At 37.3% G+C, this 23,663-nt stretch overlaps 1 pseudogene across 1 annotated transcript; it reads left to right on the top strand.

Moving 5' to 3' along the window:
- The first annotated feature begins 330 nt into the window (after positions 1-330).
- Positions 331-22,541, top strand: LOC149834071 (110 kDa U5 small nuclear ribonucleoprotein component CLO-like; annotated as a pseudogene). Its single transcript, XR_016432748.1, has 11 exons — positions 331-1,067; positions 4,361-4,411; positions 4,523-5,740; positions 5,831-5,925; positions 5,990-6,148; positions 7,196-7,281; positions 13,370-13,402; positions 13,620-13,797; positions 13,913-14,023; positions 21,485-21,691; positions 21,896-22,541. The product of XR_016432748.1 is annotated as a 110 kDa U5 small nuclear ribonucleoprotein component CLO-like (transcript).
- Positions 22,542-23,663: the final 1,122 nt, after the last annotated feature.

Below are 23,663 nucleotides of genomic sequence, written 5' to 3' on the forward strand. Positions count from 1 at the left end.
AAAAAAGATCCTGACCACAATTTTATAAGCAAGATTGTTGTTTAATGGACCTAAACCCATTTTCATATCAATGTGCTCTTCTTATCTATCTTATATAAGGGAGTGCCGCTACATTCGTAATATCATGCGGGAAAGTTCGGATCAGGCAGATGTGGAACTGATGGGGTTCCGACCCGGTAAGGCCTTTACCGACCCAAATCCGAATCTGTACTGGATCCTTCATATCCAGTAAGATCGGATTTGGTTATAGTACACTTGTACCCATTCAGAGCCCGAATCATTTACTTGCTACTACTTGGTCACACTCTGGAAGCTTAGGGTTTCTCTCTCTCTCTCCCCGCCATGGACGACAGTCTCTACGACGAGTTCGGCAACTACATCGGCCCGGACATCGACTCCGACGGCGGGTCCCCTGGCGGTGACGCCGGAGACGACGACGATGAGGAGGACGAGGAGATGCGCCGGGCGTCCGACAACGACGACGCCTCGGTGACGAACGGCTGGCTCTTGGAGCGGCAGGGCGCCGGCAAGGACGCGGACGAGCTCGAAGGGCAGGTGGTGCTGGCGGAGGATAAGAAGTACTACCCCACCGCAGAGGAGGTCTACGGCGAGGGCGTCGAGACCCTCGTGATGGACGACGACGAGCAGCCCATCACCAAGCCCCCTCGCAACCTCTAGTTCGAGCTCGGCGTGAAGGACTCCTCCACCTACGTCTCCGACCAGTTCCTCCTCGGCCTCATGTCGAACCCGACCCTCGTCCGCAACGTCGGTCACATCCACCACCGAAAGGCTGTCTTCATGGACATGCTCGTCGAGCAGACCCACCACATCTCCACCTTTGACCCCGACAGCGAGAAGCATATGCGGCATACGGATACACGGATCGACGAGCAGGAGCGGCGGATTTCGATCAAGACCATGCCCATGCCGCTCGTGCTCGAGGACGGGAACGGGAAGTCGTTATCATGGACACGCCCGGCCACGTCAATTTCTCTGACGAGATGACCGCTGCGCTGAGGCTAGCGGATGGGGCGGTGGTGATCGTCGATGCGGCGGACGGTGTCATGGTAAGATATGGTTGTTAGCCACACGTTTTGTTTCTTAGTTATGCAATCAAATGTGTTTCGTAAAAAATTTCACCTTTGCTGCTATAGCAATTTGCGGAGAATGATGTAGTGGGTACTGTATTTTTGCTTTGATTTGTATTTCTGTAGTATAGTATGAAAAAGTTTATGGTTGCTATAGTTAGGAACATAATGGGGAATCTGTTGATCTAGTCAATCAACGTCTTGATGAGAATCTTCTCTCTAAACCTTCTACTTGTCGATTCCTTTATAAATTCTCAAATTTGCCACCATTTCTGGATGTATTGGAAACGATATCTTAACTCTCCAAAACCAAGCTTGCTTCTTATAATGAACTCTAATCATGGTTATCAGAAGCTTTTATGCATCCTTTCAAGCTCGCTTCCCTGAAGCTTGCTTTGCAGGCATACTTTCTCACTTACGAGAAACACACTTTCGAATACATGAGGTTTTTAAGCACCGGACACCTTCATCAAAATGCAAAATGTTCACACAGTTAAGGTATTGTGGTTTCTATTACATGGGAACTGAATTGTATAGTAAACTATAAATGATAACTCATTTTTAATTTTTCACAAAAAAACAGTGTTTTCACGAAAATCTTATGCAGTCAAAAGCACTAGAGAGAGATCACCTAGGTGCTGGCTGGTGACCCAATTTTTATTTTTAAATATATGTGCTAAAATGCTATAATTAACAGATTCAATGCTTCAAATGTAAGAAGACATAATAACATGTTATAGAAATTATAACCACCGACACCATATAATCAGTCACGATAAATCACAAGCAACAGTGCACATTGCATGCAAACCACCACTTCTTAAATCTTAATACAATCTCACAGCACCATAAATTAGATTACAAATGTCCAATGCAACAGTATGAATATTTTCAGGATACACAACAAATGAAAATTATTGACATTATCAAAATGCAGAGTGGACAATCAGATCATACTTCACATTTACTACTTACTCATGTAACATCAGAAACTCATTGGATTTTTCAAAATTGCATGAACAGAATACATATTATCAGTTATTAATACATGTATACATACTTCATGTTATCAGTTTGTTAATCACAATAGATTATCAAGGGCTGGCTTAAGCTAGAGTCGCAAAGGTGGTAGGTTGAAATTGGGAATTTCCAAGGGAAGTTTTGTCTTGAAAAGCTAAATTGGATGTGACTTATTTGTGGTTATGATGCAGGCTTCTCATCCCCTTTTTATTTGCCTAAAAATTAAATAAGCTCGCCTATTAGTGCAGTGGCCAATTCCAAGCACTAGTGATGCTGAAAATGAATTTAAATATTAGCTTTGTGTTGTTATAATGTCATTTTCCTTCACCTTTTTCCAGATTTGAAATGGTCCCAAACCCATTGGCTGCTATGGAGGTGAATAGGATTTGATGAGGTAAATTTGGACAGTTTTTAACTTCCATACTGTTCATTGCATCACATAGGAAAATTGCAATTGTCATACTGTATTTTTGTCATATGATACAAGCTCCATCATACTATATTTTGCAACGTATTAAATATCATGAGTGGATATTCGTTAAAAATTTAAAATTGAGATTTTTGGGGTTTTATTTTTTCTTTTTTGTTGACCATTTGATTTATATCTTTTGGAATAAATATGGCCTTTTAATCCTATTCTCAAACCAAAAACAGTAGAGAGAGGAGTTTTTCCTCTCGTTCTGGTCTTCTAGTTTTTTTTTAACTTTTCAAATATTGGAAATTTTAGTAATCTTTTTCTCTATTCTTAGACCCTCTAGAGGCCTGATTCATTCATGAGGCTAGATCTATGGACTTAGGAGAGGAAGAGACGAAAACCATGAGGCAAGTTGCTAGATGTACATCAAAATCCTTGAAGCGATGATTCATCACCTACTTTGTGAGCTTTTAGTATTCCTAATAGTAGGTTGGGTGTATCTCTAATCTAATTCAAATTGATCAACTTCGAAAACTATGATAACAAGCTTGATTCATGGTTGAGTTTGACCAAAGTATATATTTGAGTGAGGCCTACTAATGACAATGAGAGCAAGTGGCAAAGACTGTTCGACTTGGATACCTTGTTTACTGTTTTTTCAAAGCTTGGATACAGCTTATTGTCTGTTCCACTGACGTTATGTGCAGAATATTTGTTGAAATGCCTTGCAAGTGGAGATCAATATATTAATATAATACTATGCAAATCTTTTACAATTTCTTCACATCTGCATAAGTCATACATAGTTTGTTAGAAATGAAAAGATACAACTACCAGAAGGTCGTGAAAAGAATAATGGACAACCATCAGCACCAAAAATTAAGAAAACTCAAACATTACCTCCAGAGGAGGTATTTTACTACCCTAAAAAGCTGGTGAAAGTTTTGCAACATATGAAGCTGGTGGAAGTTCTTGGGTGTATGAAGTAATGAGTAAATGACATTAGATGTTAGAAAAACTGGAATAGGTCAATGTCATTTGGATCGGATATTATGTGATTATTTTATTGTCTATTGCCTTTTATGTTGTCATAAGTTATATACTCAATGATTATTGATAAATTTTTTTCGTGTGTTCATTTGCTTATTAATTATAATATTTCTTCGTGGTTAAAATGTCAAGTATACATACTTTCAATTTTTTATATTTCAATGTAAGCTCTATATTTAATTATTAAAATTTAAATGTAGATCTTTTTGTGTATTTACGATTTTATGCTATTATGAAGGATTTGTATCTTAGACCCTTTTAGTACACGTTAGAGTATTTTTTACAACATTGTCTCACAATGATTATACCTTTATGTTTGGCAATGATTAGCACTCTATGATCAAAATCTGATTCACTTTTTCAACTAGATATATCAACAGGGAGCTTGATTAACTAATTTAACACTTATGTGGGTTTAACCAAGAGATTCAGGATCTATGTTTGGAAAGGTGTGACATGCACAAGCATCAATACGCCTTAAAATGACCACAGTGATTCACACAACTTAAAATTAATAATCTCCTGCTTAACTCAAGCCAAAAGGGATCCTTACAAGTCACACAGTATCTAATACTGAAACCAGATAACTAAAATATTATCTGCTAATAATCTTTATGCACAGTGATTAAGTGACCCTAGTATTGTTGAATGTGGAGGGTTGGTTTCATAAAACAATGACTACCTTTTTCAGAATGAAGTTTTTGATCTGTTGGGCATGTGTTCCGATTCTCCAAGTTAATAGCTGCAACCATTCTGTAGTTCTTGTCCACTTGAAAATTTTGAGCAGGTAAACACAGAAAGGGCTATACATCATGCAATACAAGAAAGACTTCCTATCGTAGTAGTGATAATAAGGTGATTCTTCAACTTTATTACCTTATTATATATTTTATTTGTTTATTCATTTTTTACTATCTTTCTTTTATATTCTGCATGGATCCCACCAGAGTTCTATTTTTTTCCTTTAAAGGTTGATCGCTTGATAACTGAACTTAAGTTGCCACCAATGGATGCATACTTCAAGTTGAGGCATACACTTGAAGTTATCAATGATCTTATCTCAGCTTTCTCTACCACAGCAGGAGGTGTTCAGATAATTGATCCAGCTGCTAGAAATGTTTGTTTTGCTAGTGCAAGTGCAGGATGGTCCTTCACCCTGCAATCATTTGTAAAATTATATATTAAACTCCATGGAATACCATTTGATGCTAGTAAGTTTGCCACTTGTCTATGGGGAGACTTATATTATCACCCTGATGCTAGAGTATTCAGAAAGAAACCTCCTCTTAGTGGAAGTGAAAGATCATTTGTGCAGTTTGTTCTTGAATCTCTTTACAAGCTATACAGTCAAGTGATAGGTGAATATAGGAAGAACGTTGAGACAACTCTTGCCGAGCTAGGTGTGACACTTAGCAATGCAGCATATAAATTGAATGTGAGGTCTCTGTTGAGGTTGGCGTGCAGCTCAGTTTTTGGATCTGCAACTGGATTCACTGATATGCTTGTTGAGCACATTCCATCTGCTAAGGATGCTGCAATGAGAAAGGTAGAGCACATATATACTGGACCACAATCATCATTGGTTTTTGAGGCTATGAAAGATTGTGATCCATCTGGTCCCTTCATGGTCAATATAACAAAACTTTACCCTAAGTCCAACTGCAGTGTATTTGATACTTTTGGTAGAGTTTACAGTGGAAGAATTCAGTCTGGGCAGACTGTACGTGTGTCCTATGAGAAGGTTATTCACCTGATGAAGAGGATATGACAGTCAAGTTAGTCACGAAGTTGTGGGTTTACCAAGCTCGCTATCGTCTTCCCATTAGTGAAGCACCTGCAGGTTCTTGGGCCCTCATTGAGGGTGTGGATGAATCCATTATGAAGACTGCAACACTTTGTCCACTGGAAACAGATGAAGATGTCTATATCTTTCGTCCTCTTCGATTTAATACACTTCCTGTTGTGAAAACTTCAACTGAGCCCCTTAATCCTAGCGTATTGCCCAAAATGGTGGAAAGACTTCGGAAGATCAGCAAAAGCTATCCTTTGGCAATAACCAAAGTTGAAGAATCTGGGGAGCACACAATTTTAGGCACAGGGGAGGTATATTTGGATTCTATAATGAAAGATCTGAGGGAACTTTACTCTGAAGTGGAAGTCAAGGTTTGTTCTTGAGCATAATAATGATACAGATTTATGATTTTGAAACATCATTTTTACTTTAATTTTGGTTGGCAAAAAATCTTTTCCTGTCTAGGTGCAGATCCTGTGGTTTCATTCTGTGAAACAGTCGTGGAGTCCTCGATCAAATGTTTTGCGGAGACACCAAATAAGAAAAATAGAATAACTATGGTAAATTATGATCGATCAGCCATACCATTTTGATGATTTTAATTTTTCATCATTTTGTGTACAGCTTGCAGAGCCGCTTGAGAAAGGGCTAGCAGAAGATACTGAGAATGGTGTTGTCAGCCTTGATTGGTCGAGGAAGACAATTGGAGACTTCTTCAAAGACAAATATGATTGAGATTTGCTGGCAGCACAATCTATATGGTCATTTGGGCCAGATAAGCAGGTATTAATAGTTCAGATAAATTTTGAAACATATCGTAGAATGCCATTGCGGTTGAAGGGAAAGTTTTATAGGACGACTATTAGACCCGCTTTACTATATGGTACGGAATGTTGGGCTGCCAAGAGACATCATATTCAAAAAATGAGTGTAGCTGAGATGCGGATGCTTAGATGGATGTGTGGAAATACAATAAAAGATAAGATTCGGAACGAAGAGATACGTAAGAAGGTAGGTGTTGCACCCATTGAAAATAAGATGCGAGAGAATCGTTTACGGTGGTTTGGACATATTCGGCGAAGGCCTAATGATGCTCCAGTTAGAAGGTTGGAGAAATGGAAAAATATATTAGTTAAAAGAGGTCGGGGTAGGCCTAGGAAGACTTGGATGGAGATGATAGGAAAGGATATGAATGCTTTGAACCTCACCGAGGACATGGCGTTGGATAGAAATGATTGGAGGAAAAGGATTCATGTGGAAGACCCAAAATGAATTTCTTTTTTGGTTCATATCGCTGACCCCAATTGTTTTGGGATGAAGGCGTAGTTGTTGTTGTTGTTGTTGTTGTATATCATGCACCTCATTCATGCAGATAGCAAGTCATTTTAGTTGTTACAATGTGGTGATCTTTAGTTTTATGCGCACAAAAATTTCCATGAAGGGCTTAGCTTTCTTGGTATGCTGCAACGTGCTTATCAATATACTTTGGCAACTAATACAAAGATAAAGGATACTTCTGGAAATAATGCTTTTATGTGACATGATTTCCAAATATGATGTGATCAAAAGTTGTTCCTCTCTCTCTCTATCTAAAAATTGAATTTTGTTTGTATTCATTTTGATAGAAGCAGGTATAGACAAAATCATCATTTGGTTCTTCTACCGCATTTATCTTTCCTGATGGTTGTCATAACCACAACAATACTGATTGTTTTGTGGACCCTTGGATTTGAAGTCTTTGCATTTCATTTTAGTGGTTAAAAGCTTTGCAGGTCATCAGAAAAAAAAGAAAGGAAAAGTATCGTTACCATGCATTCTCTTGTCATGCAGGGACCAAACATACTTTTGGATGATACGCTACCTGGTGAAGTTGATAAGAGTTTGCTGAATGCTGTCAAGGATTCCATTGTTCAAGGGTAGGTATCATATCTGTCATGAAGTTGGCACGAAATCCAAGGTGCAAGAAAATAAAAATAAAACTAAATCCTATTGGATAATTGGACAAATGAAATCCAAATGCCATAACAAAATGAATTTGGATACAAGCAACAAACAACTCATAAACAAGAGTAGGAACCAAGAAGTAAAAAATAAATATTTTTATTAATAAAAATATACAAAGATTACATGTAGGCCTCACTACAAACACACTCATGCACACACCTAAACTACTAGTTGGGAGAGGTGCAGCGGCTAGTTGGTCAGCTTATGTTGACCACATAAATAAATAAATAAATACAACAAGTCATTTTAAATAATGACCAATAATAATAAAAAAATTCCTATTATACCCCTACAAGTATACTTTGGGTATACTCAATCTAAAGACCAAATACCTAGTAGGTATACCAAGGATATACCTAAAATACAAAAATATTACAAATACAATGGAAGTAATGATAAGTATACCCAAGTATACCTTGGCAAATACCACACAAAGATACATTTATCTTAACACCCTCCTTCAAACTTACAGTGAGTAACCAGAATTTTGCAAATACAAAAATAAAGGAAAGATCCCAAGACTTCAAATGTCTATTCACCAATTGCATTCATTAGCTGCCATCATGGAAGGACATATCAAAATCTTTCATAAAATCTTCCAGATTTTCAACAATCATTTGGTCAAACTATCTTCTCTTTGAGAACTTGTAAATAGAGCAAAACAAATGTCCCAACTATACAAAAGAATATATATCACAAAATCCCTTTTAAAAACAAAAAAAGATTTTAAAGTAACAAAATTGTTATAATAATAGATAAATTTGATTTAGACAACAAATAAACTAATGTAATGCTATATATTACGGAGAGAGGATGATCAAGCATACCAACAAAACCCAAAAGATACAGTATATAAAAATAAATTAGACAATATATAGAGAATAAACATGTTTTATTGAGGAAAAAACATTACCATGGTCGAGCATACCAACAAAATAGGTATGGACAATGTGTAGAAATAGACTAGACACATATTAGACATAATTTTAAAACAATTTTTGAAAAAGGGATAACTATTCAAGCAAGACACAATAGCCATTAAGATAGACACGAGGAACATAGTACCTCAAAAACAATTTTAAGAAATCTAATTTATATAATCATAACCACAAAATCAACATATTTTTCAAGAAAACATAAATACTGGTCATAACTCATAAGAGAATTTGACCATTAAAGTTCAAAAGACAAGCACATATTAGACATAAAGTTTCAAGAAGAGATAAACAATCATGCATAAATAATATCCCAAAGGTTTAGATAAACATTTCAAATGAAGGTACAAATCATCAATTATGTTAAGCAAACACGACAATGTGCATATAAAATGTAAAAGCTCAAAAGAGCTCACAACAAAAGAGGAATTAATTAAATTCATACAAAAATCAATACAATAATGCATGTGAGGTAACCAACATGAAACAAATCTAAATACCCTCAATATATACACATATATATATACATATATATATATATACATATATATATATATACATATATATATATATATACATATATATATATATACATATATATATACATATATATATATATATATATATATCCAACATGCAATTAAAGCATATTTAATGCACATAATGTAACAAAATAAGAAGAGGCCCACACACCTCACAGAAGAGGCGAGAACACAACCCTCAAAGGGTGCAAACACAAGATCCACTAAGGGCCAAGGGAGAGAGCATACAATACTTTAAAAATACTTAATTTATTACTCAACAAATGCACATAAAATGCATTAAAATTTTTCAAGGAATAACCATTTTTCATACAAGGGCAAATAGACAACGGAAAAGATTAGAAAATACATGGAGGGATTTTAAAAAATCCCACATACAATAAATAATAACATGAGAAATGATATTCAATAATGTTTTGCTCACCTTAAGCAATCACCTCATTGACCTCCAACTCAATACCCTCAAAATTTGAGTGTATCAACACATAAGACCAAGGTTTTAAAACCCGTGACTCAGAACTCGACTCGTTCTTTATTGACTCGTGACTCGGCGGGTCAACTCGGTGACTCGGACCGGGTTTTGTTAACTTTTGATTTTAAAACAAAGACAATATATAAATTTTCATTTAAACATATAAAGGTTTGTAGAATGACTTAATTACTAGTTTAATTGATTAATAAGTAAAATAACATCAAGTAAAACTGCTCTTAATTCAAATCTCACATTTACTAAAGAAACTACACAAGCAGGAGCAAGTCTTTCAAGACAATATATAAAGAATGACTTAATTACTAGCTTCAAGAACTTTAATAGCCATGCTCGATCATGGTTTACATCCTGAATATATGGACATAGCTGTTGTGTTGCAGGGCCTTAGAAAATCCTTGCAAATTTTTGGGAACATTGAACTTTATCTTGATATTTGTAAGTGTGTTTCTGATGTAGAGTTGATTGGACCATGCTTTATATATCTGCACATAAATGCATATAAGCTTTGGATAATGAGAATGCTGTGATGTATATATATTATAATGATAAATGTGGGCATTTTATGCTGTTGGTTTTGAATAGGCTGGCTGCCAACTATTGTGTAGGTCTCAGAGATGGTTGCATGAGGGATCAATTATGTTAGCTGGATTAGTGGATTCACTCTATGCTCATTGAGGGGTACTGGGTTTGATTCCTTACCTGGAGCTACCAAAAGGAATGAATGATGGACATGTGAAATTTGATTGACTTTTACTAATTTTGTGATTTTATATTAAGTTGGTAAGCCTATTGTTATTATGCTATTTGTTCTTTGAAAAATGAACACTTACATATGAAAAAAATGCCCATAGCCTTTGAAAAATGAAAAAAGAAAAAAGTGTCCAAAACTCGCCCGAGTCAGGCCGAGTCAAGGCCGAGTTTTCGCAGAACGAGTTTAGCTTGCCGAGTTGACTCGTTGGAGGGCCGAGCCGAGCCGAGTCACCGAGTTGACTCGGCGAGTTTTAAAACCATGCATAAGACAAGAAATAAAAAACAAATGTCAGCAATAACCATACCAATGACCTTACACTAGCAATACCAACTATCTAAACTGACAATAAACACCAACTACAACCACAAGAAGTGCTTATACCTCACCTCACAAATGGTTGTAAAAACTGTAAATAATACCATTAACTACAACGGGTGCACATAACTCACCACATACATGGTTGCAAATTGATAAAATAAGATCCCTTGCCCAAAAAAAATCTCTCAAATAAGAGGAAAGAGTGAAAAAACAAGAGGTACAAATATTATAATGAAAACAAACTAATGTCAACAAGAGGATAAGCAATATGTTTTGAAACATAATATCTAAATCAAGGAAATAACAATAAATTTAGCGATATCATGAGATTTAATTCATAGGAAACCAACATGATCACAAAGAAATGATAGTTTAGCCATTACAAATAAAGATCTATATAAGCTTTCAACATAACAAGGGCCAAATAAACACTCGCAGAACTAGAGATCAAACATCTGTCAGTTAGAGCCAAACCAAGGGCCAACACTAGCACTCATAAACCGGAATTCTAAACCATGGTTGCCAGTTGAGGAAGCGGGAAGCGGGAGCGGGAAGCGAGGCACTTTCAAAATTTTAGGAAGCGGGGAAGCGTGGGACCACTTAGGACCGATTCGGGAAGTGTCTCGGAAGCGACCTAGGAAGCGTCTCGGAAGCGAGCGGAAGCGAAAAAAAAATAAAAAAAAATAAAAAATACAAAAAATTGAAAAAAACAGGGGAAGCGAGGGGGAAGCGTGGTGGGAAACGCGCTTCCCATTAAAGGGAAGCGCGTCCTCCATTAAAGGGAAACGCGTCCCCCATTAAAGGGAAACACGCTTCCCAAAAAAGGGGGACGCTTCCCCCCACGCTTCGGAAGCGCGCTTCCCCTTTTAGCTAGGCGCTTCCGGTAACCCTGTTCTAAACCGACAAGAATAGAGGTGCACACAACTCACCCCAACAAACATCTTTGGCTTCATAACACTGAGGTGCACACAACTCACCTCGAAAAGGCTGAACAAAATAATGGATGCATCAAATAAAAATGGACTCAGCCAAAATCAAGAGGCAATAGGAAAACCTTAGAAATCTCTTTCCAAAGGAGGTAGCAAACATGAACCAATTTGAAAATGATAATTTCAAATCAAATCAAATAACAAGAGTTGGAATCCTCAAATCCATTCAATAAATTGAGTTTTAACCATGTCACATAAATAAAACACATGACAAGTTACAAACATAATGCTTAAATCCTCATGTGAGGCAACACACGATATACAGACATGTAATATGATGTCCACCCAAAAAGGATGTAATGAAGTGAACACCCACAAGGAAGATCAGAGGGCACCAACACCACAAATCTAACGAGGGAAACAGTCCACCGAATCAGCCACTATAGGCATTATAGCCACACTGCCACATACCAAGAGAGTGCTCACAAGATAAAAACTAATATTTTATTGATGGCTGAAATGCATAAAGAATGCATCATAAATCTCATAGAAGAATTCAACACAAATTCCACAAAGATGAGTGCATAATTCTCATAATAAACAAGTCATGCATGGAGAAAACATGCTTTAAAACTCATGATATTGTAAAATCCACATGCACGAATAAACAAAATTAATGTGCATGCACAAACACAAAATCTCATGAGATCTTTTATTGACAAATAAGGCCAATAAGGTACAATCATGTATACAAACTGAAATTTCTAAGAAATGCCAAAACAACAACCACATATAACCTCAATACTTCTCAAATACTCAAATAAAGCATCTAGATTTCACGCAAGAGCGTATCAAGTAAAAGAGAGTTCAAACATGAGTTAATCAAGATCTCATAAGATCACACACATGAATATCACACAATACCATTGCACAAAATTAAATAGATTTGCATATCATATTAAAATATTTAACAAGATTGAAAAACATCACAAATATGAGTTCAACAAAGTCCAAAAAGCACAATAAATTTTGAAAACAAAAAACCATATACAAAAACAATTCCAAAGAGCTCAATCATGTGCTTATAATCAACCAAAAATCAAAGAATATTTCAAAAAGGTTTCAAATGAACAACAAATAATTTGTAATAAATTTCTTAAAAATCTATAAACAAATGCTGAATGCATGAGATAGACAACAAAAACAAAAATAAACAAAGTTTTGAAAATACATACCAGATTAAGATTCCATTGTCTCCAAGCCATACTTTGATCAAAGGATCCAGAATCCATCACTAACAGCCAAATACCGAGATGATCATATCTTGGCTTTGATACCATGTCACGAAGTGACACAGAATCCAAGATGCAAGAAAATAAAAATAAAACTAAATCCTATTGAACAAATGAGATCTAAATGCCATAACAAAACACATTTGGATACAAGCAACAAACAACTCATAAACAAGAGTAGGAACCAAGAAGTAAAAAGTAAATATTTTTATTAATAAAAAAATACCAAGATTACATGTAGGCCTCACTACAAACACACTCGTGCACACACCTAAACTACCCATCACTTTTTAACATTACAAATGCACACACTACCCATATATATAAGAAGAAAGGGTGGGAAAGAGAGAGAGAGACTAGCCCAACAGCTAGTTGGGAGAGGTCCAACGGCTAGTTGGTCAGCTTAAGTTGACCAAATAAATAAATAAATAAGTAAATAAAAATAAAAAGTTATTTTAAATAATGACCAATAAAAATAAAAAAATCGTATTCTACCTCTGCAATTATACTTTGAGTATACTCGATCTAAAGACCAAATACCTAATAGGTATACCAAGGATATACCTAAAATACAAAAAGAATACAAAGAATTACAAATACAAAGGAAGTACCCATAAGTTTACCTAAATATGCCTCGATAAATACCACACAAAGATACATTTATCTTAACAATATCATGGCTTGTCATGTCATGTAGAGTATGTTTGATTATATAGTTGTTTATTTGCATCAATGTCCTGTAGGTTTCAATGGGGTGCTCGTGAGGGGGCCACTTTGTGATGAACCCATTCGAAATGTTAAATTTAAAATACAAAGAATTACAAATACAAAGGAAGTACCCATAAGTTTACCTAAATATGCCTCGATAAATACCACACAAAGATGCATTTATCTTAACAATATCATGGCTTGTCATGTCATGTAGAGTATGTTTGATTATATAGTTGTTTATTTGCATCAATGTCCTGTAGGTTTCAATGGGGTGCTCGTGAGGGGGCCACTTTGTGATGAACCCATTCGAAATGTTAAATTTAAAATTCTGGATGCAAATATTGCATCAGAGCCTTTGCACAGGGATGGTGGTCAGATAATTCCTACGGCTAGGCGAGTGGCATATTCAGCTTTTCTCATGGCAACCCCACGTCTGATGGAACCTGTGTACTATGTAGAGGTAAGGGTTGATGTAAATGTTCAGGGAGGATTACTGAACTGTCTTGTAGCTTGATATTTTGCTTTCTATTTGTAACTATCTTTCTCTTATCTCATGTTTTTTTTGTGGCCATCAGATCCAAACTTCTATAGACTGTATTTCTGCAATTTACACGGTGTTATCACGGAGACGGGGACATGTAACTGCTGATGTTCCAAAGCCAGGGAACCCTGTTTATATTGTAAAGGTAAAGTATGGTGTCATTTCTCTCTCTCTCTCTCATTCTGAATGAACAATGTATTAGAATGTGGAATATGGATTGGATATGGATCCGATATCAGATCCATATCCATCCACGAGTTTTGCTTTAGTTGTATTATAATGTAACATGTGTTACTTATAAGGGGCACTTTTGTCCTTGTAAAAGATAATTGTAACCCTATACTAACGAAGCACTAGTGCAGCAACCAAGATAGTTTTGGGCTGCCGATTTCCCAAGTTCTCTCTCTCTCACGTGTTTTCACATGGTATCAGAGCACGCTGTATTTCTGGGTGAAAAAGGACCTTCCTCAGGGACGTGAAAAGCCAAATCCTCTTCCTCGACATCAGTTCACGTGCACTAACCAAGATCTGCTGCAGCAAAAGCCGAGTTCTCCTCGTTCCTTTCAGAACTCGTGAATCTGGTCTTCCTCAGCGACGTGAATTAGTTCACGTGAATCAGGTTGTCTTCCTATTCCTCTATTCCTTTGTGTCAGCGTCGGCTACATGATTTGTCTCCTTCACCTTTTCTTTTCCAGCAACGAATAGCTATCTATATCGCAGATTTGCAAGAGATTCAGATTTGCTGTCTCTGTTCCAACTGATCTTAAATAATTTTAGATCTTCACTCGTTTACTGTATTACACCCTGTTTTATGCACAATAGGGTGTTTTATGCACATTTTTTTTGTTGTTCACTCAAAAAGGGAGTCAAGTTCTTCTTATTCCTCGTGATTTCACCTTCTTTTCTTATAGTTCTCCTTATTCCTCGTAACCTCATCTTCTTTTCTTAATTCACACACAACAACTGCTGTAGTTTTTCTTATTCTTCTTAATTCACACACAACTTCATCTCCTCTTCTTAATTTTTTTTTGTTCTTCGTGACTTCATTCACAGTTTACACAAAAAGGCTGACTTCTTCATCTCCTCCTCTTAATTCACACACAGCAACTGCATGTCACTTCTTCTTCTTCATTCATTCACATTTGGTCACTTCTTCTTCTTCATTCATTCACAGTTTACACAAAAAGGCTGAATTCGTTTCTTCTGGTACCAATTTCTGTCATAAGATGCATCACTTTATTCTTTGTTTTCAGCCACATTTCTGTCATAAGCCTACAAATGGATTCTTCAGGAAATTCTGGTCTTTCCTCCAACTTACTGGGGCAGCTGGTTTCGGAAAAACTGAATACAAATAACTATTTGACTTGGAAAAGGTAGATTACCCCTTTTATTCACAGTCAAGATCTTTCAGGTCACTTGGATGGCTCCACTCAAATACCTCCGGAATTTGTCACCACCGAAGAAAAATGGGATGGAGCAATGTCGAGCACCATTCACAATCCTGTATTTACTGCTTGGATGAAACGTGATCAGGCTCTCGTCGCATATATCACTTCCACACTGTCGCAAGAAGTTTTGGTTTCTATCCCTGATGATTGCACATCTAAAGTATTGTGGGAAACTTTAGCTCAAACCTACTCTCAGATATCAAAGGCTAAGGTGCTGTTTCTCAAGCGTGAATTTCAGCTTTTAAAGAAAGGAGCAATGACCATTATTGAATTTTTAAATCAAGTAAAAGCATCAAAGATCAATTAGCCATTGTTGGATATCCAGTGTCCGATAAAGAAAATGTGCAACAAACACTGAATGCCCTGGGATCAGAGTATCATGTACTTGTCACTTCTTTATTATGCTTGCCTTCGTTGCCCAGTTTTGAGGAATTACGTGCTAAACTCTTCCAATACGAGATGTCTTTAAAAAGCATATCTGATGCTTCAACAGGGCAATCATCTACGCATGAGATTCTTGTCACAGGGACGTTTGCTGATCGTACACGGGGAGGGCGTGGCAGAGGCAAGGGAAATCCAATCCAGGGTGGACGTGGGATACTACCTACACCAAATTCTAATGCCAATTTTTCAAAGAATGTTCCCACATGCTATCAGTGCAACAAGCGAGATCATATCAAGGCCAACTGCTGGTTCAACCCACAAAATCAGAATAGAATGCAAAACACCAGAAATGTTGGTATATCAGGAATTGTAGGTACGTTTCGAGTCAGTGAAGATGCTAAAGATCTCCTTCTATCTGCTATGGCTAACTTGAATCTGAAGCAAAATGATGATGAAATATGGTATGTTGACTCTGGGGCAGCAACCCATGTCACTGGTAATGCAGGTAAGTTCTCTACTCTGACTCCCTATTTTGGAAAATCTAATATTGTAACCGGAGATGGGACTCACCACCCTATTTTGAACATAGGCAATGTCGTCATTCCTTTGTCTAAGTCATCTATTCCTTTATCTGATGTTGTTCATGCACCAAATATAAAGAAAAATATTGTATCTGTTTCCAAGCTTGTTGATTCTACCAATTCTTCTGTGGAATTTACTCCTACTTCTGTCTTTGTCAAGGATCTTCAAACGAAGGAGATGTTCGCTAAAGAAGAGCGACGTGGAGACATGTATGTCTTTAATGAAGATTCAGCCTCCAGTGTCCTGAAGCCCCAATCTGATCTCGTCTCCAAAAGTATCCTAAGTACATCCAAATGTAATGAGTCAGATCTCTGGCATTCTCGTCTTGGTCATTGTAGTCAAGTCTTTATTGAAAAGTTAGTGTCCAATGGTCTTCTTTCGGAGTCTGTTTCACCTTTATTGAGGAATAAAATATGTCTCAGTTGTCAGGGCTGCAAAAGTCATGTACTTCCTTTTCATCAAATAAATAAAAGAGCTTCTATACCCTTTGAGATAATATGTTCAGATGTTTGGGGCCCAACTCCTAATCCTTCCTCTTCTGGAAGTAAATATTATGTATCCTTTATTGACAGTTTCTCTCATTTTACCTAGATATTCTTTATGAAACACAAATCAGAGGTCTTTTCCATTTTTCGTCACTTTCATGCCTATGTTAAAAATCAATTCTCTCAAAATATCCAAATTCTCCAATGTGATGGAGGTGGTGAGTATTCCTCCAAAGAATTTTTAGATTTTCTCCAAGATAATGGTATGCATCGTAGAGTTTCTTGCTCGTACACTCCACAACAAAATGAAATTGCTGAACGTAAACACAAACATATTGTAGAAAGTGCAATGAGTATGATGCATGGGAGTAACTTATCCATTAGTCTTTGGTCTGAAGCCTTTCACACTGCCACTCATGTGATAAACCGTCTTCTTATGCCTATTCTTGAAAATCAATCTCCCTATTATGTTCTCTTTGGTGCACATCCCGATTATAATGAGTTACGAGTTTTTGGATGCAGGACTAAATTCCAAGACAAAACCTCTATATGCCAATTTGTAGGTTATGCAGATGAACACAAGGGTTACAGATGCTATGATCCTGCCAATAAGAAGATTAGAATTTCCAGAAATGTTGTTTTTGATGAAAATAATTTTCTGGGAAAAGAAACAGATGCCAATCGTGAACCTACTGGTGCAGTTGCTAATTGGTATGATCATGGCTTAGTGCTGAACTTATTTCACATGCTGCCGAGCATACTATTCTGTCTCCTGAAAGCATACATGGTGAGATAATTTTAGATGATGCATCACAAGCAGAGTGTCTAAGATACAAAGGAAATGTATATACCAGGAGATCTAGAGAGTAAACGAATGTACCTGCTGAAAAACACATTGCATTGTCTAATGACAAAGAAGCACCAAGAAGATCAGGCAGGATAAGGCATCCTATTGAAAAGTGGGTTAGTTATGACAACTTTTCTATGGACTTTCAGATCTTTCTATCCCAGATTGAAAAACACGATGAACTACTTGGTTTTCATCAAGCTATCCAATCCAACAAATGGATTGAAGCGATGAATGAGGAGATCGAGGCACTTCATGAATGTCGAACATGGGAGATAGTTGGCCGTCCTCCAGACAAAAAATGTTGTTGGTTCCAAATGGGTTTATAAAATTAAATATAAACCGGATGGTAGCATTGAACGGTACAAGGCGCGTCTTGTGGCCAAGGGTTTCACTCAAGAATATGGTCAGGATTATGATGAGACATTCAGCCCAGTGGTGAGAATGAGAACTATTCGCATTATACTTGGCCTGACAATTGAACATGGGTGGATCCTTAGTCAGCTTGATGTTAAGAATGCATTCCTTCATGGGGACTTAAAGGAAGAGGTCTATATGGAGCAGCCTCAAGGTTATGCAGAGGGAAGCCCAAAAGAATATGTATGCAAGTTAACCAGAGCTTTGTATGGATTGAAGCAAGCTTCTAGGTCATGGTTTGAAAGCTTTTTCCTTATAAATCCATAAACATGGTTTCTTTCGTTCCCAACTTGACCATTCTCTGTTCATATATAGGAACGGTACCACTATGGTTTTCTTACTCATATATGTTGATGATATTGTTATCACTGGTAATGCTCCAGACCACATTCAGCGAATTAAAGTTCAATTGAGCATGCGGTTCAAAATGAAAGACCTTGGGGAGCTGAGATATTTTCTTGGAGTAGAGGTAGACAGACAAGATGATAAAATGTCATTAACTCAACATATATACACTCTTGATCTTCTGGCTAAAGCAGGAATGACAGATTGTAAACCTCTACCCACACCCAGTGTTGTTAACCAAAGGCTCAATATTTGTGATGGTGAGTTATATCCTGATGCAGTCAAGTATCAGAGTTTAGTAGGTATGCTACAATACCTTACCTTCACTAGATCAGACATTGTGTATTCTGTCAATCAAGTATCTCAATTCATGCATGAACCAAAGACTGGTCACATGGATGCTGTCAAACGCTTCCTTCGCTATCTAAAAGGAACGGTGGGTGATAGACTCACATATACTCAACCTTCATGGAAATCACCAAAACATGACATACTGGCCTATACAGATGCAGACTGGGCAGGGGATCCAGATGAGAGAAGGTCTGTTTCACGATACTGTGTTTTCATTGGGAGAAATCTTGTCTCATGGAGTAGCAGAAAACAGAAGGCTGTGGCAAGATCTAGCACAGAGGCAGAGTATAGATCTATGACTTCTACCACAACAGAAGTGACCTGGATTAGGCATCTTCTTACAGAGATGGGAGAGGATATCTCAAATTCGACACTTATGTGTGATAATAGAAATGCTATACAAATTGCATTCAATCCTGTTCATCACAGTCAAACTAAACATATTGAAATCGATCAACATTTCATCAGACAAAAGATAGCCGACAAGGAGATTGAACCAGTTTATGTGCCTTCAGAAGACCAAGTTGCCGATATGTTTACAAAAGGTCTTACAAGTCATCGTTTCTGGTATCTAAAGAACAAGTTGCACATGGTTCAACCCCATGCACAACTTGAGGGAGGGTATTAGAATGTGGAATATGGATTGGATATGGATCCGATATCGGATCCATATCCATCCACGAGTTTTGCTTTAGTTGTATTATAATGTAACGTGTGTTACTTATAAGGGGCACTTTTGTCCTTGTAAAAGATAATTGTAACCCTATACTAATGAAGCACTAGTGCAGCAACCAAGATAGTTTTGGGCTGCCGATTTCCCAAGAAGGGTTCTCTCTCTCTCTCTCACGTGTTTTCACACAATGTAGGTTGGCTACAGTTGAGTATGACAAATTAGATTATCTGTTACCTGTGGTTAGCCTCTTGCAATTTTGTTTATTCAGTTTTGACTTCAATAAAAAGTGAATGAAATGACTCTATGGAGATACTAGATTATTATCAATGGTTTGTAAAGGCTACTAGAGAGGGAAGTGGAGTTAAGAAGCTAGGTGGGATGTGAAAACAAGAATCTATTGTGTGCATATTAATACAAAAACATAAATTGTCTTGTACTTAATCTCACACTAATACCATAAACAAGAGTAAGTAGGAATAACAAATCAACTCGTATAAAAATCTATGATAAAGCATGTAACTGTGCACATTCTTATAATGATACAGAAGAATATGTATTTTTGTTAAAAATATAAAAATGGGTTGTCATTCATCACTGGATTTTCTTTTTGAGAGGACCAAAATTTAATACATTGGGTAGTTATAGTTGTCTTTCTATAGGAATCACAGTTCTTTATTATGGAAATATGTTGTCTTCTGATGAAAATGCAACTACAATGCCATGAAATCTTCTTATTTTTTTGTAATCATGCATCCCATGGCATGTGAATTTGGAAAGGCATGACTTCAGTTCTCAAAGTGACTTTCGAGGCTTCCGGTAAAAATTGTATCATTAAAGTTCCATTAAAAAAAGTCTGATCACATTTGAGAGAAGTGAGTTGAATTGTCAGTACTGTAAATGCCCGAAACTGTTATTGATCTTTGCATAATTTATGTTTTAAGTTATATTGGTTCACTCTGCACCACCAATGTCTCTCTCTCAGGTGATCTACAAAACAAATTGTTTGAGTAAAATAGCATCTTTAGTAAGCCGACCATGATAATAACATATGATCTCAACCAACTTTACATGTTCTCATGGATAGCATCTTGAGTAGTAAGTTGACCATGATAATATCATATTATGATCTCAACCAGCTTTACATGTTCTCATGGATCACTTTTAAGTCTTAGTAAATGCACTGTATACTAATGCTACCAAAATATATACGGATCATGACAGTTGCTGTGTGGTGTCACTCAAGCACTAGGCATCATTATTGTTATTTTTTGCACTATATTGTAACCCAGGCGATAGGGATGGCAATGGACCGGGGCGGGGGACAAGGTCTCCACCCCCGCCCTGTCTCAAAATCCGAACCTCCATCCCCACCTCCATCCCCACACGGGGATGGATTTTAACCTCCACCTCCATCCCCGTTTCATGTCCTCCATCCCCGGTCCAAACGGGGGCGAGGTGGGGCAGGGCAAGGCGGGGATCAAGACGGGGACGGGGTGGGGCGGGGGAAAGCATAAGTCCATCCCTGCACGGGGATGGATTTTAACCTTCATCCCCGTTTCATGCCCTTCATCCCCGGTCCAAACGGGGCGAGGCGGGGCGAGGCGAGGCGGGGCTGGGCTCCACTTTCCCCCGGTCCACTGCCATCCCTACCAGGCGATATCTTAGAAGTGCATAGATGACAGGTGACCAGTGGGTCATCTAGATCTTTTCTTATTATGCTTTTCTCAAGTCTAAAGCCCATCAAAGCTGTATTTTATCATGTTTGATACTTCCATTTATTGAATCACTGAAAAGATTAGGCCCATAATAGCCATCTTGTGTATGACGTCTATAATATATTTCGTATACCAGTATAGGCGGGATCAACTGAATCAATAAGACACAGATTAAACCCCTATTGGGCATTAATGTTAAATGACTTGGATGTTGAGGTTCACTTTCACATGTTAGGTTGACATGATTGGAACCATTAATTTTTTTTCAATCTCTAAAATGTTTGTGCGTAAAAAATAGTGGAAGCACTTGATATAATCTTGATGAGTAACAGTCTGGAGCTGCTTATTTAAACTTGCAGGCCTTTTTGCCCGTGATTGAATCCTTTGGTTTTGAGACGGATCTGTGGTATCACACACAGGGGCAGACCTTTTGCATGTCAGTCTTTGATCACTGGGCTATAGTTCCTGGTGACCCATTAGATAAATCTGTTGTTCTGCGACCTCTAGCGCCTGCACCGGTTCAGCACTTGGCTTGCGAGTTCATGGTGAAGACAAGGCATAGAAAGGTATGCAGTATAAATGTGTATAATACAAGTGCACAGACATGCACAAAACACTGATGCTGGACAGTGTTTGTGCTGGATGATGGCAAACCTTGTATTTTCACTGTGGTACTGATGAGGACTGCATGCATCAAAGGAAGATGCATATTTATGAATACATGGGCAATTTTAATGATCTTAAACTGAAGCAACTTGAATTTGTTGCAGGGTATGAGTGAAGATGTGATCATCAACAAATTCTTTGATGATCCTATGTTGCTTGAGCTGGCCCGACAAGATACTGATTTGCAGCATAAACTGTGAAACCATTGGCATGTGGAAATTTGTTCTTTTCAGCACACCCATGAAAAGATGACAGGATAGAGCAGCCATATGATCTTTCCTGTCCAGCTAAGAGAATGACAATCGTGCTATCTATTCAAGTTCGATGGCATTTGAGGTTTCTCTATTGCAAGTGCACATGGAAATTTGTTTGTTATCCAGTGCAAGCATGGCGTGTCCTAAATTTTGGCTTGATGAAGTGACCAATCCAACAAGACTATTTGAGGCAGTTCATTTTCTCCTGCTCAATTGAGGCCAGAGTAGGCGCATTACAGTTGTGTTATTCTCAGTGTGACAATTTTGAGCCTCGGCGATGGCATTGTAAATTATCTGTCTGCTACAAGTTGCTGATTTCTCCAGCAAATAGAGTTATGGTCCGGCGCATGTATGCTGGGGCCAGTATGCAAGTGCAGCCTGTGCACGAATGTAGTCGTATGCTTATATTGCCTTTATCTGCAAAATATTTGAATATGCCATCTCATGAAGTGCTTATAATTGCATATGATTCAGCAAGGGTCCATTTACCCAAAAACTTGAGCTTGTGTGATTGTTTTTTCCCTTTTTCAATTTTATCAGCGGAGGCATGAAACTTGATGTCCAGATGTGGTACTTGAGATACCGCTCTAATAATCGTGAAACCTCCTATTGGAGTTTTTGTTAAAGTAAATGAAAAAGTGTTCCAAAAATAAAATACACAACCTTTTGCCTGTTTTTGTCCTCTTTTCACAATCACATTGGTTTTGGCTGGGTCCAAGGTATTCAATAAAAATCATCTGAAAATACAGTTTGAAAGCCATTCTGGAATCTGGAGGCTTAGCCTTCCAGCTAAGATCTGGGTCCATATCCTATATTAGTTAGGTGAGATTCTTCTATTATTTAACACTTTAAAAAGAAATGCCAAAACAGATGCAGTAGTTAAATACGTGGTCATTTTAAAGAAAAAAACTCATAAAACAATAAACAACTCTTATTGAGCCACCCTGATGCTTTGTCATACAACTGGAAACATGGAGGCTAACCAGGTTTCTCTATCCTGTTCTGGTTGTTAGGGCTGTGTATAAATTGGATCTGGATTAGGAACTGGTTGATGTGCAAGTTGATGGGAGGAGTATTGAATTATGTTAAGAATAATTTACAAAAAGCTACCCAACTTGTTTGATATTTTCAGATAGCCACCAAAAGTTTGGAATAGTATACATCTAACTGTCTACTCTCTCCGAATGGATTTTAAAATGCCCACCTGTGGTATGAAATGAAAATTTTAACCTTTTCTCATCTTATGTCATCTTTGGCCTTCTGTTAAACAAACCAACAATCAGGTCATTTTAGCCACTTTATGTGATTAAACAAAGGTGAACTGAATGATTTTAAGACCAAGTGTGTCTTTGAAACATAAATTATAAGAGAAGGCAATTAAATGTAATAAGTAAAATATTAGGTAGCCTTTTGTAAATAGTGATAAGTTAGTCAGATTTTTCTAGATTATTGTTAATAATATTAGGTATGTGCTGAACGGAACAGGTGCAAATGAAAAGATAAGTTTCAGCATTGGTTGATGCTATTTTTATAATTCTCATTTGCTATTGATGTCTGGTTATCTTGCAGAGGGCAAGCAACTTGCAACTATTGGACACAAGACTAGCTGTTACCACAA

This window comes from Nuphar pumila, chromosome 6 (genome assembly GCF_984573655.1).
Source record: "Nuphar pumila chromosome 6, dmNupPumi1.hap1.1, whole genome shotgun sequence".
Taxonomy (NCBI): Eukaryota; Viridiplantae; Streptophyta; class Magnoliopsida; order Nymphaeales; family Nymphaeaceae; genus Nuphar; species Nuphar pumila.